The 16525-nt window shown below is 37.1% G+C and overlaps 1 protein-coding gene and 1 pseudogene across 1 annotated transcript in view; both read right to left on the bottom strand.

Annotated features, from left to right (window-relative positions):
* The window catches only part of CPNE8 (copine 8), a 166571-nt gene that overhangs the window by 141532 nt on the left and 8514 nt on the right, over positions 1–16525 (bottom strand). The gene's annotated exons all lie outside the window — the stretch shown is intronic.
* Positions 4000–16525, bottom strand: part of LOC109374406 (40S ribosomal protein SA pseudogene) — an 18185-nt pseudogene continuing 5659 nt past the window's right edge.

Raw genomic sequence — 16525 nt, 5'->3', positions numbered from 1 at the left:
TATATATATATATATATATATATATATATATGTATATGACTAAATAAAAACTTGCTAAAGATCTGCTTGTACTTATTTAAAGAACATCACTGGAGTTTGGGAGGCCAAAGGGTTTATTTGTTTAGTCTTCCACGGAAGTTAGCCAATAAGACTCTCCACATTCTAAAATCAAGATCTCTGCTAGAATTAACTGTTTTAGGTTTCCTTTTACCCCTTCATTAATGAGTACATAGATGCTCAAAAATGCTTCCTAAATTGAACTGTGAGTTTTTACTGATGCAAAATAGCTTGGGATGCAGAGCATATGGTCACATTAGTCCATGCAATTAGAAGGCAACAGTGAAGCACCATCTATTGACATTTGGGTGACATCAAGCCTGCTATGATGGCTTGGGAATTTAAGATGAACATATAGATCTTCCTTAAAGCTTCTTCTCAGTAGAAGGAAAGATTAAAAAGATAGACAAGGCCATTATTAGCACCTATTTATTCTTTTTTACAGATGTTTCCACATCTACAATAGAATATAAACAGAAACTCAGAGAGTGTGCAAGTTTGGATTCCTCTGGTATTGGGGTACCCTGTTACCTTTAATGATAGTAATGCAGTCCTATACTTTATGCTCACAACAATAACCCTGAGTAATTAAAAAAAAATTCACTATGCTCTAATTAATAAGATAATTACTAGAAAAATTTCTATCTACAACCATGTTTTTTTTTCTAAAAAGTACTCATTTGAAGTTGTATGCTTGTCTGAAAAACTTGGCTGTCTAGTATGAAAGTTCTAAAAGTTAAATCTGTGCTTGAAGTTTCCAGAAGTTAACTGTGCTTCATATTCATCCTCCGTTGTTTGGTAATAATTTGTTAACAGCTAAATTACCATATTGGATACTGATAAGAATCTCATGTTTAAGCTTTCTTATTCCTCAATTGGGACTATACTCATGTGCATTCATCTGTCCTGCCCTTGGTATTTTAAAGGCCTTCTTTATTTTATATCAATCTGAAATCCTTCCTTATCCCCCTTATCCCAGGTTCTCAAAAGTTACAGCTTCCATGGAATCACTGTACACTGATAAACCTTTTTTAAAAAAACAGTCACCAGAACAAGAAGCATACACCAAAAAAAAAAAAAATTAGATTATGTTTTGAAATATTCGTAGAAACAAAATATCAGACATATTTATGTTTGGAATTAAGTCAGAGTCAAAGACCACTAGTCGAAAATCAAATTAAAATAATCCTTCTGTCCCCTATGCAGACATTGTGATGCCAGCGATGATTGGTAAAAAGTAAACTAAAACATTTCCATTTGAGAAACTAATGTGATATATGTTTACAAAAACTAGTTCTCCACTTACGGGTAAATTCTCCAGCCCTTCCTGTGTCTCCAGCTTTTGCTCACTATGTGCCCCCCAAAAAATGCAATTCAATTCTTTCTTTCAGAGTTCATAAAAATCAAGAGATAACAGTGGAAAATACCACAGTGTGGGTGGGATTCAAAAACTATGCTATATACATATTTTAAAGAAAATCATGTAATTTCAGGGCTTTATTTATCTAAAAAAAATTATAATTTTTACCCACAAACATACAATGGATTTCTAACAACAATAAAGATAATTATTCTTAATCACAGATTTTACTAGTCACATTGTTTCTTCCAGTCATTTTGATCCATAACACATAATGATAAGGTCAAAAACAAAAAAAGAAACAAAAACAATCTTAGATGCTTTATATAATGAGAAAGAAAACTCCATAAACTCTTCATAACACTCCCTAAAATTTACAATTTAACTTTCTCATTGCTGTCTGATGATACATTTCATAAATACTTTGGTCATATGAACGTAATAGAATGGACTATCTCTGCCTAGATTTAATTCCCAAAGACTACTTATTCAAACCTACAATTTTAAAAGTTTGGAAAAGGCAAATATTCTTAAATGATACATAGGCTGTAAAATACCAGGGATTATCAAAATACATCATCCAGTTTGGATTTATGATAGGAATGCAAGATCTTTACCTTCCCAAATCCTATTAGAAACAAAGCACATTCGCATTAAGCAAGGTGAGATAAGTGTTATTACGAAAGCCATTTTATGAAAAATGAAACTAAGTTGAAGCTCAGAGACACTGAGTAAACAAGTAAGAGCCCACAATCCAGTCCAGAATAATCCAATGCAGCCAACTTCTTCTGAACCCCATTTCCCTGTTCTTTGTGAAATGCCACACAATCTAGAGAAGTCCAGAAGAAACGACTTATTTTCCTGAGAATGTCGAAAATGTAGAAGGCCTCAAAAATATACCCACTGGTTGAGCCACTGGAGTATAAAACACAATAAATTCCAGTTCATGGATGAATATGAAGAGAGATGCTGCCTACAGAATAAAAAGAAAGAAGGCCAAACACAACTGTACATAAGAGAAAAATATTTTTGTTTTCCATATGAGGCACTTTAAAAAATAATGCATGCACGCGCGCACACACACCTGCATCACATCAGCTTTCTTTTCTTTACCATTTCAATTACAGTTGACATATAATATTATAATAGCTTCAGGTATACAAGATAGTGCTTAGACATTTATATAGGAAGGCTACTCCTTCCCTTCAAGGGGGTATCATTTGCCTGAGCTAGGATGCCTATAACTTTATAACATGATGTCAACCTTCATTAAGTGGGAAGTCCTGAACCTGTCTTTGTATTCTGTAAATCTAGATATAGCCAAACCAAGGAAGAGAACAAATTCCTGAAAAGAAATTACAGAAAAATACAGTGTATGAGTTAAAAAATATACCTGAAGAAATAATGTATTCAAAATTATGATCTGTGAATTGCCTGAGTAATTCTAGTAACCATTCATCCTCAAGTTTCAGTTAAAATGCCTGGACTATGGACTTCAATGAGTATGACTGAAATATTGGGTTGTCGGAGAAGCCATGACGCATTTTTCCAATGAAAAACACAGAAAAAATACGTCATGACTTTTCTGACAACCAAATAGCATAACTAAAGCTAAGGCCCAATCAAACACTAACCTGCATGAAGATACCGGTTAATGGAAGGAGTGTATTTTGTATGAAACCTGAAATAGAAGTTGATAAGCCAGAATTTAGTAACACCTTTCTAGGACCATCCAGGAGAAAGGCTTCCCTGACCTCCCCCCTCACTATTCAATCTTCATAGACATGAGTCCTTAGCGCAGATTGATGCATCAAGTCCTCCCTTGATGACAGTAGTCAGTTAGCTCATCCGATAACCGTGCCTGCTGATTTTTTTTATTAGCTTCCGATGTACAAAACAATGTACTAATTAGACATTTAAACCCCTCACAAAATGATAAACCCCCTCCCCCAATCTCCTACCCCTCTGACATCGTATATAGCTGTTTTAATTCCATTGACTCTGTTCCCTGTGCTGTACTCCACACCCTGTGACTATGTCAACCTTAATTAAATATATATATTGCCAGCTCTGATTTTATGGTCAACAAGTCACCTTCTGATTTTAAGATACTTTTTCATATAGTTATTAATACAGAACTGTGCTTAGTGGCCAACATGAATATTACAGTTTTCTTGGCCATAATAATTTTTATTCTCAATTGGCATTCCAAGACCTATACGAAACAGCCAGTTAGCCTCTGAAAATGACAACTCCGGTTTGTCTTTCTCTGCCTGGAAAATGAAAATTTCTTTAAACTTCAGTGCAACTCTGCAAGTATTTTTCAAGCAAATACTCTATGCCTAAGATCTAACTAACACTACCAAAGATACAATAAATATTAAAGACATATCCCCTTATTTCAAGAAGGCTGAATTTTACTAGGAAGACAAATTCATAGGAGTAACTAAATAGCAACATTGAATGGTATATGAAATAAGTATGTTGTGGGGAGAAGGAGCAATAACCTAAAAACAAAGTCAAAGTGATTCAGCTACAACAAAAAAAAAAAAAGAAAAGAAAGAAAGTACAATGGTTAGCTATTATCCCAACTTTTTTTTTTTTTCTTTTAGTAACTGGTTGTTTTCCATCAACCTTAAGACCACTCTGGTTGTTCCTACCCATTCAGTGGCCTGAGCAGTGGGGGGCTGCAGACCAGTCCTCAGTGGCTGGCTGCCTGCTCCAGCCTTCAGCAGGAAACTGCTGAATATGCACTGAGGGCCCCCCCACACACACCCCTTCAGACCCATCTGTGACCTCAAGTTGAGCAGCAGTGAGCTCAGGGACTGGAGCAATCCAGTTACCATGAAATTCCTCTTTGGTCACAGCCTTGTCAGCAGCAGCCTGATCTTCCTTTATAATCTCTTCAGGATTTCTGTATAAGTGGAGATCAGGTGTGACCTCTGGCAGGTGTTCACGGGACATGGTGCCACGCGTGCACAGAGCGTCCCAGGCTAGCATCCACCACATCAGACCCACTGGGTGAGCTCCCTCATTGTTGTATGGGATGGCAATGTCACAACACAGAGAAGAGTCTGTGTACACAGAGCAATGGTCGGCAGGTTAACATGAGACGCTTCTGTGAGAGGCTGGTGGTCAGCACGGGGATCGGTAACCACCAGAAGTCTCGGCTCCCGGAAGGCTGCCTGGATCTGGTTAGTGAAGGTCCCAGGAGTGAAGCGGCCAGCAATGAGAGTGGCTCCAGTGGCAGCAGCAAACTTCGGCACAGCTCGCCTGTGGGTATTCCTGGACAATATGACACTGACATCAGCCCTATTTTCAATGGCATGAGCTGCCAGCAGAAGCTTCTCCCAAGTGCTCTCCAGATTTATGATGTAGATGCCATCACTTTTCCTCTTGTAGATGTACATTTGGAAATCAAGGCTGGTGCCACCTAAGTGGGTTTCTGCTGCAAGGAGTTGGAGGACATCCTCCTGCTCCGGACATTGTGAAAGTTTCCCTTTAAGTTACGTGGGAACCAAGAACAGTGCCAAATTGGTCTCTTTCTGGGTAGCGCAGAATAGCACATCCCAACTATTTTTTAAAATATGCTAGAAAAAAAGCAACGGAAAAGTATGTCTATATAATTGAAATAATCTAAACAAATCTGTATCTTGAAACAGGTACCTTGTTTCTAAAAAGCTCAAGTAACCTTTTCTAGTATATTTATATATAATGAGGCTTTATTAGTAGAAAAGTAAAACTAATTTTTATGTAAAACAAACATAACAGCATGGTCTCTGTTAAGGTAAAAGTAATTTCTAAGTGAGTTACCACAAAGTTGCAGGCTTGCTCTTTCCTATTCAGTACATGAAATCACCTAATAAATATTGGTCTTTAATAGTGTAGGAAATATTGAATTTAAAAAAAAATGCTTAAAAAGGTAGCAAATATCATTATCCTAACACAGACACAACTTAGAAAAAAAAGATCTACTTTAGAAAATCTATTACAGATTTTAAAGTTAATAGTTTCAGAGTAAAGACAATCTTACTATTTGTGACCTTTTAAAATGCTAATTTAACAAAATATACAATATAACTTGTTATAGGGCATAAGTCCCCAAACTGAAGGTATGAAGCAAGCTTCAAAAAGCACTGTTACTTGTGGCCAACAAAGCTTTGACAACAGATAAAGGGCCTCTACTGCTGTGCCTGAGTGGAATTATTCTATTTAATTTTTAATAAGAACAAAAAAATAGCTTGTAAATGGAGCTAAACAAAAAAATTGTTCTATTAGCTTTCCATAGGAATAAAAATATGGTCTATTGAGCTGAATAATGCTTTATCATTTTACAATCATCATCCAGCATAAATTTTCCACATGTGGACAGAGAACCACATCTCTGTATCATATAATCTTCCCTGAAAATGGTTCTGTATCTATAATAATCAAAATTATTCTGGGTTTAACAAAAACATAGGAAATTATTAAAGGCCTCTTGTTTATCTGTTATTCAGTGTAGTCTCAGGCTCATTGACCACCATCAAGGTGTTTACCGAATATCACTGAGGCCACCAGGGAACTTAGCAAAGGCTTGAACAAGGGCTCAACAATATCTAATGAATGAATGAATGGTTCCAGTATCCAATCACAAGAATCAGCTTTTCACACTTTAAATATGGTGAGGTGTTTTATTATGGGAAGAAGGGTAAAAGAGGAAGGTGGTATTTTGGGCCTTTGCCCTAATAAGGAATCCATTAACTGAAAATATCTGAAAGTAACTGCTTTACTGGGACTGGAAACAAACCCCATGTCACTGGGCCATGCCCAAGGCCCTTATTTTGGGCATTATATTGTCTTACAGGTAGGAGTTACGAAGTTCTTGGTATATATGTAAACATACACACAAAATGGTGTTCACGGATTTTTTTTTTAAGATAAAGACAAGGAAATCAAAACTTTGACCAACTGAACAGAAATTGTTCAAATATTTGAAAGTGATTTGAACACAATACTTAATCCCCTTGGACTCAGGTATTCATTCTCTATTGCATTCATTAAACAAACATTATCTCTGGAAATTTAGCTATACAAATTTAAGGAAAAATATTTTTCCCAAAACTGAAATTTCTATGGCAAGGGGCAACAGACTGTGCATAGGCAAAAAGTAAAGCTTTCGAAATGAAAAAATGAAGTATCTTGAAATTAAAGCTTACTAAAAAGTCAGCTAGAATCTAAGATACCAAGTAATTCTGAAGGATAGGATCATTGGAAAGAACTTAACAAGATTATCTGGCTTTCAAGAAAATAAGAATAGATTTTCAGATTTGTAGTTGTGCAAATAAACTAAAAATGCAGCTCAAAAGCTTCCTCTCTTAACCTGAGCATATAAGTAGAACTTTACTATACAGGGTATACATTACCCTCCCAAACATAATACATTTAAAAAAGAGAAAATAAACTTTAAAATATTTTTCAGTTTTGCTGAAATTGGTTATTTAAAGTATTTATTATAATTAGTACTATTGAGCTAAATAGGTCAGGGATAAAAATAAGTTTCAACCTTTGCGTGGGTTGAATTTGGTTTAGATCCTAAAAGAACTTTGAAGGGAAGATAATTAACAATGAAAACTTTTATGATTCTCCTGAGGCATTCACCTATGACTGATATTCTTGAAAATTACTTAAAAGGAAACCCAGACTTTTTCAAAATCTGACATGTCAGAGCTTTGGTTTGCCTGAGCTAAAACTAAATAGAAGAACCCATTGGTTGGAAGTATTATAAGGTTAACTCAAGGTGATGCACAGTTTCAGAAAAAAAGATACAGAGCCCAATCCTTTATTTCAACTGGAGAAGAGAAACATAACATTATGTTAACAAAAATGGGCAGGCTACAAAGAGACTGAGAACAGAATATGGGTCTTCTTAAAAACCTCAAACTTATGTACAAATCTAATCTCACTATCTTTTCCTCAGTATTGTAGCTCCCCTATTTCCTATCTCAGTGACATGGCAACCATGGAAGGTAGAATAACGGCCCTCCACAAGTATCAGGTCCGAATCCCTGGAACCTATAAATATGACCTTATTGGGGGAGGGGGGGTCTTTATAGATGTGGTTAAAATACAGATCCTGAGGTGAGAGATGAGATTGTCCTGGATTAGCTGATTGGGCCCTAAATGCAATCCCATATATCCTTATAAGAAGAAGGCAGAGAGAGGTTTGACCCAGAAGAGAGAAGGATGTGAATAGAGCAGAAAGAGATTTCTAGAGTCTACCTAGGAAGACTGAAGCAATGTGGCCACTGGCCAGCATATGCCAGCAGCCACCACCAGAAGCTGGAAAAGGCAAAGAGCGGCTGAATTCTCCACTAGAGCTTCCAGCGGGACAGCAGCCCTCCTAACGCCTTGGTTTCAGCTAAGCAATAGTGATTTCAGCCTGTTGGCCTCAAGCACTGTGAGAGAATCAAGTTCCATTGTGTTATGAATTGGAGGTCATTGGTTACAACAACCTCGGGAAACTAAGACAACAACACTGTCCAATCCACCTCTCTTCTAAGTGAGACCCCAGAGTCATCCCCCCTTTTCCCTCTTCCTCTCCCCTAATGTTTTCTCAGTTTGGTTTCTGCTTCCAGGTCCAAAAACTTCCCAGACCACAGAGCTCTTAACTGGTCACCCTGCCTCCTATCTCCCAGTTCATTGGCCAAGATACCTCCAAGAGAAAAGTTCTCTACAGTAAAACCTGACCAAATGGCTCCCTTGCATAAAACCCATCACCTACAGACACTCCAAACACCTTAATATCGCACTAAGTACCTGCCACATTCTGACCCCAGCTTTATCTCCAGCTACGCCTCTATCCATATTTCATATCGTAGACTCTGCTCTAGACACTTCAGATTGTTTTTGCAGCCCCTTAAACTAACATGGCCTCACATTTTCTGTACTCACGACTTAGCCGCAAGCATTCCCTTTCCCTGAAATTTCCTCACCAAACTCATTCCTCCTGGGAAAAGTGAACCTTTTTCAGCCTCCCCGCTGCTGTGCCCAGGGCAGGTAGAATTGATTGCTCCCTCATCTGTGCCTGTCATACCCAGTGGGAACCTACATCACAAGTTCTGTACCTGCTATTTATTTCCTGAGACAGGTGCCAGGCACAGTGCTGGGAACTTTAAAAAAGTCATTGCCCGCAGCCCTCGCCATAACCCTAACAAGTAGCAAGTATTATCAGAATTCATTTTCCACAGGCAACAATAAAAGTCAGAGAGGTTAAATAAAGTGTCCAAAGTCACAAGAATAGTAAAAGCTTAAGGCTGCATTTTTGTAAATTTTTCATTGATTTTAAATTTTGATTTTTGTGTTGGTTATATTGACTGTCTATATTATTGAGAACAAAATGAAATGAACTGTAAACAATTTCATCATTCAGCATCACTTTGGAAGCTCTTGGGAATAAGATATAAAATAAAAATGAGACAGTACAGGAAAGAGGGACATTCAATTATCATTACTTGCAGAAGATATAATTTTGTACCTAGAAAAAGCAAAAGAATTAAGTCATAAAATCTTTCAAAATTAGCAAGATAACTCAGTACAGTGAGTGAGGGCACAATGAACATACAATACCAGGTCAATGACCTTCTGGGTATCAGTTGTTACTAACTCTCCTATCCAGTGAATACTGTTTGGTAGCTATCTGTTGTCTCCAACTGCTGAAGCCTGTGAGGGCTGTGTAGCTCTCTGTCACTATAACCTCACTCCCAAATCCTGTTACCATGAGAGCAAGTCTCAGACCAAATTCTGCCCAAGAAACTTTCCTTCTTCATAAGTGGGACTCAAAGCAATCACATAATATGCTCTACAGGTTTAATCAAGTTCAAGCTCTGTGTGCTGTCAGGCACTTGAAAAAGCACCTGAAGGCCGATGCAACAATATTCTGCTGACGTAAAAGAGGGAAATTCATGATGAAAATATGGAGGAGTTTTATGGAGCCCAGAGTCAGGAACGTAGCTGACCTTATGGAAAGAACTAAATAAGAACAGCACCACAAAGCTTTGGTAAATCACCAGAGACCAGCACCAGGAGACCATGAGCAGGGCTCCAGGGGAAGACGGTGGCAAGACCGCATGTCAGGCCCTGCAGCCGAAAGGCATTCCTACAACTTCCCAGTGGCCTGTTGGCAGTGACATCTTAACAGCAGCAGTGCGGGCTCTGTGGAAGCTGCACAGAAAGGAAGAGGGATCTCCTGGGATGGCAGCTGAGGTCATTAGCTCAGAGTGCTGCCCTGGAGTTCCTGCCCCCCATGCAGGGGGCACCAGGCTTGCAGAGAGGAACCAGGCTCAGGTATCAATATCTGGAGTGGAACACCCAAAGAAAACAACATTTCTATCTCGTCTAAGTCATCAAATAATGGGTATGAATGATACATGCTCTTTATATACACCTAAATAAATACACAGAGAGAAATCTGGTTAGTATGCTCTATCACTGGGTAGAAATTGGGGTGATTTGAATGTTCTTCTTTGACTTTATGTTGTTTGGCTTGTTTCTTTATGTGCTTTTACAATGAGCATGTAGCACTTTTCTAAAAATTATAGATTTTTTTAGAGAGCCTTCACTATCTTCATGATGTGATCCATTGTATGCCAACTATTTCTGTTGAATGCCAGTATAAAAAATAAGAGTGCCTTGCTAAGTGGCAGGAACTTTCTAAACACTTTATAATGATTTTATATCATGCAATCCTCACAGCAACTATATGAGAAGGAATTTCTATCTTCATTTATAAACCAAAGCACAGAAAGCTTAACTCATTTATCTGAACTCTCTTTGTTGGTAATATATGGAACTACAGTTTAAATCCAGACCTTTCAATCTCTAATCCTGTGCTCTGTTCCTTAATGCATTACATCATTGCACTGACTTTGTTACAGTACTTGAGACTGTGTATCATCATTTTCCTCAATCCCTCCTCCTTCCTACTCTAAAAGCAGTAATCACTTTTAGTTCACTTGGTAACAGCGAGGTGGGCAAAGAGCTTGCACATATGTGTATTTGAAACAGTTAGCCAGATTAGCAGTCTGTCAGGGCTTATTACTGCTCCCAGAGTCAGTGCATGGTGATTATAGGTGACAATCACTTGTCCAAAAACCAAGAGCTGATGACTGTGATGGGTACACCAATCACCACGAAGTCGAAAGCTGAAGGCTAACACTACTCTGCTCAACATCAGCTCAGATGTTGTTGCCTTCCAAGCACCACTCCCAAAAATATGTGGGTCATATGACTAGGTTTTCTAACTGTTTCTTTGTCTAATAGCTATTGAGCAATATATTGCTTCTATGTCAGGAGACAGTCATGTGTCTTCAGGCTCAACATTTCAAAAGAAAATCTTCATCTATATGCAGGGTTGTCTTGAGTCAGCTCCCTCTAAGATTTACTAGTCAATACATAGGCTACGCCAATGAGAAAAGTAACATGCCTATACAGGTAAGGCTAGGTTGGCAGGAATTTGTTTTGTTTTGGCCTCCAGATTTTAGGTAACATCTTCTGTAATTCCTTTGAATCAATAATCACTGAACAATTCAAATGTCCTTAAGGGCAACCTGAGCTTTGCAGAATCAACAACAGAAGTTAAACAGAAGGAATTAATCTGGAAAGAAAATTTGTCTGTAAGCATAAATGACCAACCAGCTGAGACAGGGTGACTGAAAACAATTTTCTAATAAGCATCTGTTATCCTTGTCACAAGAGACACTTTGGAGACCTGAGTAGAGACAAATTTCAGTGACTCATCAGTCACTGTAAGTAAGTCAAATATAATTACAATTAAAAAGTAACAGCAGACATGCCACATAGTATTGGTTGCCTTTATTTCAAAAGTCAACTACAGCACTCTGTCTCTCAAAGCCCAGACATCCCCTAAGATCCTTCCATGTACTGCTCCAGGCAGCCAGCACTAGCAACAACTAATCAGTTATCATAAGATTGAGTCCATCTACCATCTCCATTACAAACTGTCTATGTTTGCCACAGAGATATAAAGGGTGGAAAAAAGGTAACATATTCCAAAAGTGAATCATAAGAAAAGTACAGACATCTACTAATATTAAACACTGTTCATTTTCACAATGAAGAAAGCTAGCTATAGATCCCCAATGAAAGAAAAAACTAGAACATGAACAGCAAAACTTGACATCCCTTTGAGAGAATATTAAGTGAAATGAGGACTTTGAAGTAGGAAATAGTTGGCATTAGTAATAATCTACTTTAATATCCCTTAAAAAATCTCAGACACACTAGAATTAGGGCCTCAATTTTCAAACGCGCATTGACGATCACAAGGTTTCCCTAAATCAGAACATGTTCACATTTCATTTCAAGGTCCTGCTTCTAGTATAATATCAAGCTCCAAGTAACACCCCATGTCATCTAGACCAGATTCAACCTTTCATAGGAACTAATGCCCAGAGAAGTGGCAGAGCTGTCAAAGGTCACAGAGCCAGTGTCAGAAACAGAATGAAAGCTCGGGGAGTCCGCCACACTTTGCTGACATATTCCATAAGGAAGCAAGAATACAAATAAATGTCATTCAAATAATAAAATAATTTAAGTAAAACAAAGAAATTGAAACCCTTTAAATTATATGAGACAAATCTTGAGTTGTAAAGAATCAATCTTTTAGCTAGTGTATTTCAAACTTCTGTCCAAAAATATTTTTCAAATTCATTAATTTAAATTACCAATTAAGAGAAACATTCACTAATAACAATACTATGTCTCCTTTTCCCAATGCCTATAAAGAGGATTTGGATGAAATCACTGGTGTAAAATTCAATTGCAATCAACTTTCTAATATTTCTGCTTCTGCAGTTAATTTGAAAGTTGAGATATTAAAATAAGGCAGAGAGTAATCTATGTCCGAAATAGGTATTTTAAATAGGCTCAGCAAATAAAGTTATTGTTCTGTATAGTTCTCAGGTATTGCTTTCGCTCACTCATTTGCTTTCGCTCTACTTGCTCTCTCGTATTCTTTGCTTTATAGCTGGAAAATGTAAAAACCTATTGAAGACATCAAAGAAGAATGACTGAGTTTTTGATTACTGAGAAAACCACAAACAATGTAATATTCCTTTTACAGGAGTACATTTGGATAAAAATAAAGGTTTGTAAGAATGCTCACAGAGTTACACACACATTGAGATGATGCAGTAACAAGGATCTGAGGGCAGTAAGAAACAAATTTTTCAAAATTATTTTAAAACCACTATTATGCTAAGAATGGCTGAAAAATACATTGGTTTCCACCAGTTATGGCAATTATAATCATATCTGGTTCCTTATACTCTCCGATATTTGAGATCATTTTTAATAAAATTGGTATGTCACTTATTACTTATTAATATATATATAGAGAGAAAAAACAGCTAATTAACAAAGTAGAAAATACCGACTTTTACAAATTCATGTCACAATTCACAGTCAAAATACTGTAGTGACATTTTTGATATCTAAGTAATTATTTTATTTACATGGAATTCTGAAGAACGTATTTGTCATAAAGGAAATCTTGGATTTATTATTGGAAAGCTAGCAAGTTAAATGGTGACTTCCTCATTATTAAAAAAAGCAGTGGATTGAAATGATAGGGTGTGAGGTAAATTCGCAACTCTAATGACAAATATGAACATCACAGAGTCAATTCAATTAATTTTCCTCTACTTTTGATTTGTCCAGTCCATCACCTTTCTCTAACACTTAGCTTTCATCTCACCCTGCCTGCTGATTTCTAGTTAGTTTTCTCATTACTTAATTTCCCACAGTTTCATTAGGTAACCCTGCAGCAGGAAAAAAAAAAAAAAAGGTAAGACTCAATACTTTGAAATTAAAAATCAAATTGTTAAGTTTGGTTTTATTCTGAATTACTCATCTGAATTATTCCACCCACAGCTCTCACCAATTGGGGACAAAAAAACACAAAAGACTTTTGTACTCCTGTTTGTGACAGTATTGATATTGTCTATTACTGTGTCTCCCAGCTTTATAATCTCCCTTCAGTCACCAACTCATAGACGCTGATAGGAATGAGCCCTACCTTTAAATCCTAAAATAAAGAACTTGTGGAAGAGTGACAGAATATGGCTAGTGGCTGGAAGCGTACACCTAAGAATTAGAGATATTGTTTATGGATTAGGAATGCAAATTTGCCAACTCCTAGATGTGCAATTTAGGCCAAATTACTTAAATTCTCTCTGAACCTCAATCTCCTTGCCTGTAAAACAGGACATAACATCATCTGTTTTACCAAATTATTGTAAGGATCAGTGAATTCGCATATGTTAAGTGCTTTACACAGTGTCTCACACAGATTTTGATTTTCACATTAATTTAAATAAAATATATAGCAAATGTCCAAAGTTTCTGCGTTTCTTGGCCTCCTTAGTATAGACTTTATATTGGAATAGCTTTACTGTCTAATAAGTAGAAATATTTCTCAGGGACTATCAATGATATTTTGTTTCTTCAGAGTTCCAGGAAGTTACCTGATAATAATTCCCTCAGGGTGTTTGGAGTATTAATCATAGAGTAAATGTGACAAAATATCTCACAACTTGAAAAAGAATACCTGATGGCTAATGTCCCTGGCTGACAAGGCATTAACATTGATTGTTGTCATAAGATTGAAAATATTAAGGTATTGTGTGTGTCAGGCAGTAAATATTGGCCATGGCAGCAAGGCATCTTTTAAATGCATCTCATTTTATTATTGGCAATAAATGCTTGCTCTCCTTCAACCTGTGTTGCCATCGACTTTGATATCTGTTTTATCACATGTTCAACAGAAAAGAGCTATCCAAATGTCAGCCCATTGCTTTTATTGATCAGATGTAAGAAATGTGCTAGAATGTGCCCTCACTCTAAAGCTTTGCTGTTAAACACTACCTCCCATGTGTCAAATCCCATTTGGTCCATATGTCTGATCGCGTGTGTTTATATGGGGGAGCCATGGGGTGGAATCTGGAGAAATTAAGTATGCGAGTCCAAATCTACACTCTTGCTACTATTCTACGCCCCCTCCACATTTAGTAAGTATTCAGCCTGGGTTGTAATGTATGGTCTCTAACACGGAGCTTTATAATTGTCACATTGCATTTCATGTTTCTATGACTCCCAAATTGATTTTAAATGTGTCCAACCTACAGGTACCCTCTCTTCTACATTGCTATGTGCCACCCAGAAATATACGCATAAGAAACCGAGACTAACAGCTATGAAGTGCTTTTTTTGTGACAGGCATGGCGCTGGGCACTCCATAAGACTTTATTTCATTTACTTCTCCAATAATACTATAACTCTAGTTTTAAATCATTTGCATATTACTGATTAAGAAATGAGATTCCAAAAGTTAAAATAAGTTACCCAAAATCACATTCCAAAAAGGGATAAAAGTGAGATTTAAAGAATCTGTCTGACTCCTAATTCCATTTTCTTGCTGCTCTACTCTACTGCCCCAAATTCTCATTAATCTTTAACTGCAACTTTCTCATAGAAATAAAAGTATTTAGAAAGGTACAGCCAGTCATTTAGACTTGACTCTGCTTATTAAAGAGGAATAGGGGAGAAATAACCAAAACAAGGGAAGATAGCTTATTAATAACTTTAGCTCTAGAAAACTATCCCCAGGATGAAAAATATCATAGATGTTGCCAAGTGTCGGTGAATAAGAACGCTCATCTGTAGCATTATTTTGAATAGTAACTTTTTGAAATAAATTTTAGAAAATAAGAGGAAAGTTATAAATAAATATAGTATACCCATGTAATAGACTACTACACAGTTATGAAAGGATATATTTTCCAAAACTAATGACAGCAACACCTACATGACATAATATTAACAGAAAAGTACAGAAGATAAATTGTGTAGAATATAGTGCTGTTTCATTATACAATGTGTGTGAGCATATACACACATACAAGGAAGAGGGACTATAAATGTAATGTTAGAAACAAGAGAGAAATGAACTAAATGCTAATAGTATGAAGGGATAGTGGGTGGGTTTTATTTTGTAATTACCGAGTGTTCAACTAATGTCACAAGCAGTGTTTTAACTCATGTAGATGAATTAACTTATTTAATCCTCTAAATAAACATAAAAGGTAGGGCCAACTATTATGCCCACTTTACAGATGAGGACATGGAGGAACAGAGAGAGCTGGTCTCGCTCCACACCCATGCTCTTCAAGGCTAAGCAAAACTGGCTCTAATAAACAAGCGTTACTATTATAAAACAGGCCAAAAACCGAATAGAAAATCCTTTGAGAGGAACTGTTTTTCTTTCCTGCCTTGAGTAAACTCAAATAGGGAAGGCAGGCTTCTGCCTTTTTTCCACAAATAAAGTAGCTAAAAGAGCACAGTTGTTAACACCCTATTCTGTGGGGCCTTGCTTTTTGAGTTGCTTCTAGACTCACATTCTCCACAACCCAGAGTTGTTTTAGAACACCCCAGGCCCCAAATGCTGAAAAATGCAAGGCAGACAAAAATATTGGCAGAGCGTGAGTAAGACATACTTTACTCCTAAGATATAACTGGGCAACTCCCACATTGAGATTCCAAAAATCACTGTCCAGAAATGACCCTAGAACAAATTTTCCTGAAACTCTTTGGCTAAAACAAATGCAAATATGGTCCCAAAAAGGGACTATGGGGTGACAACAATTTTGAACCATATGACCTCAGGAACTGCAGAGCCAGAAGAACGGGAGATGACAGCCATGCCACACCTTGACCCTCGGTTTACCTGTCATAGGCCTCATTAAGGATAACGGGCATTTTAATTTCCCTAGCTGATAGTAACATTATAATTGACCAGTTAATGGCATAATTTGAAAGCCTATTTACACACTAACTTCAAACGTTTGGTCTGACTATAGAAAGGTCAAATGTGTCTAGGAGATAAACCAGCTACGACTGGGGTGAAGCCCCCAGTTGTTGTGTTTGAACACTTGGATCCTCCTTCACAGAGATAATCAGAGCAGGAGAGGAATCTGCTTCAAACTGGGCTAATTCTCTCCAGGCTAAGCAGTCTCTCTCTCTCTCTCTCTCTCTCTCTCTCTCTCTCTCTCT

The sequence above is a fragment of the Hipposideros armiger genome, unplaced genomic scaffold, assembly GCF_001890085.2.
Source record: "Hipposideros armiger isolate ML-2016 unplaced genomic scaffold, ASM189008v1 scaffold_820, whole genome shotgun sequence".
In the NCBI taxonomy this organism is placed as follows: Eukaryota; Metazoa; Chordata; class Mammalia; order Chiroptera; family Hipposideridae; genus Hipposideros; species Hipposideros armiger.
Note: the sequence above shows the minus strand (reverse complement) of the source record. Positions and strands in the feature narration are given on the sequence as shown.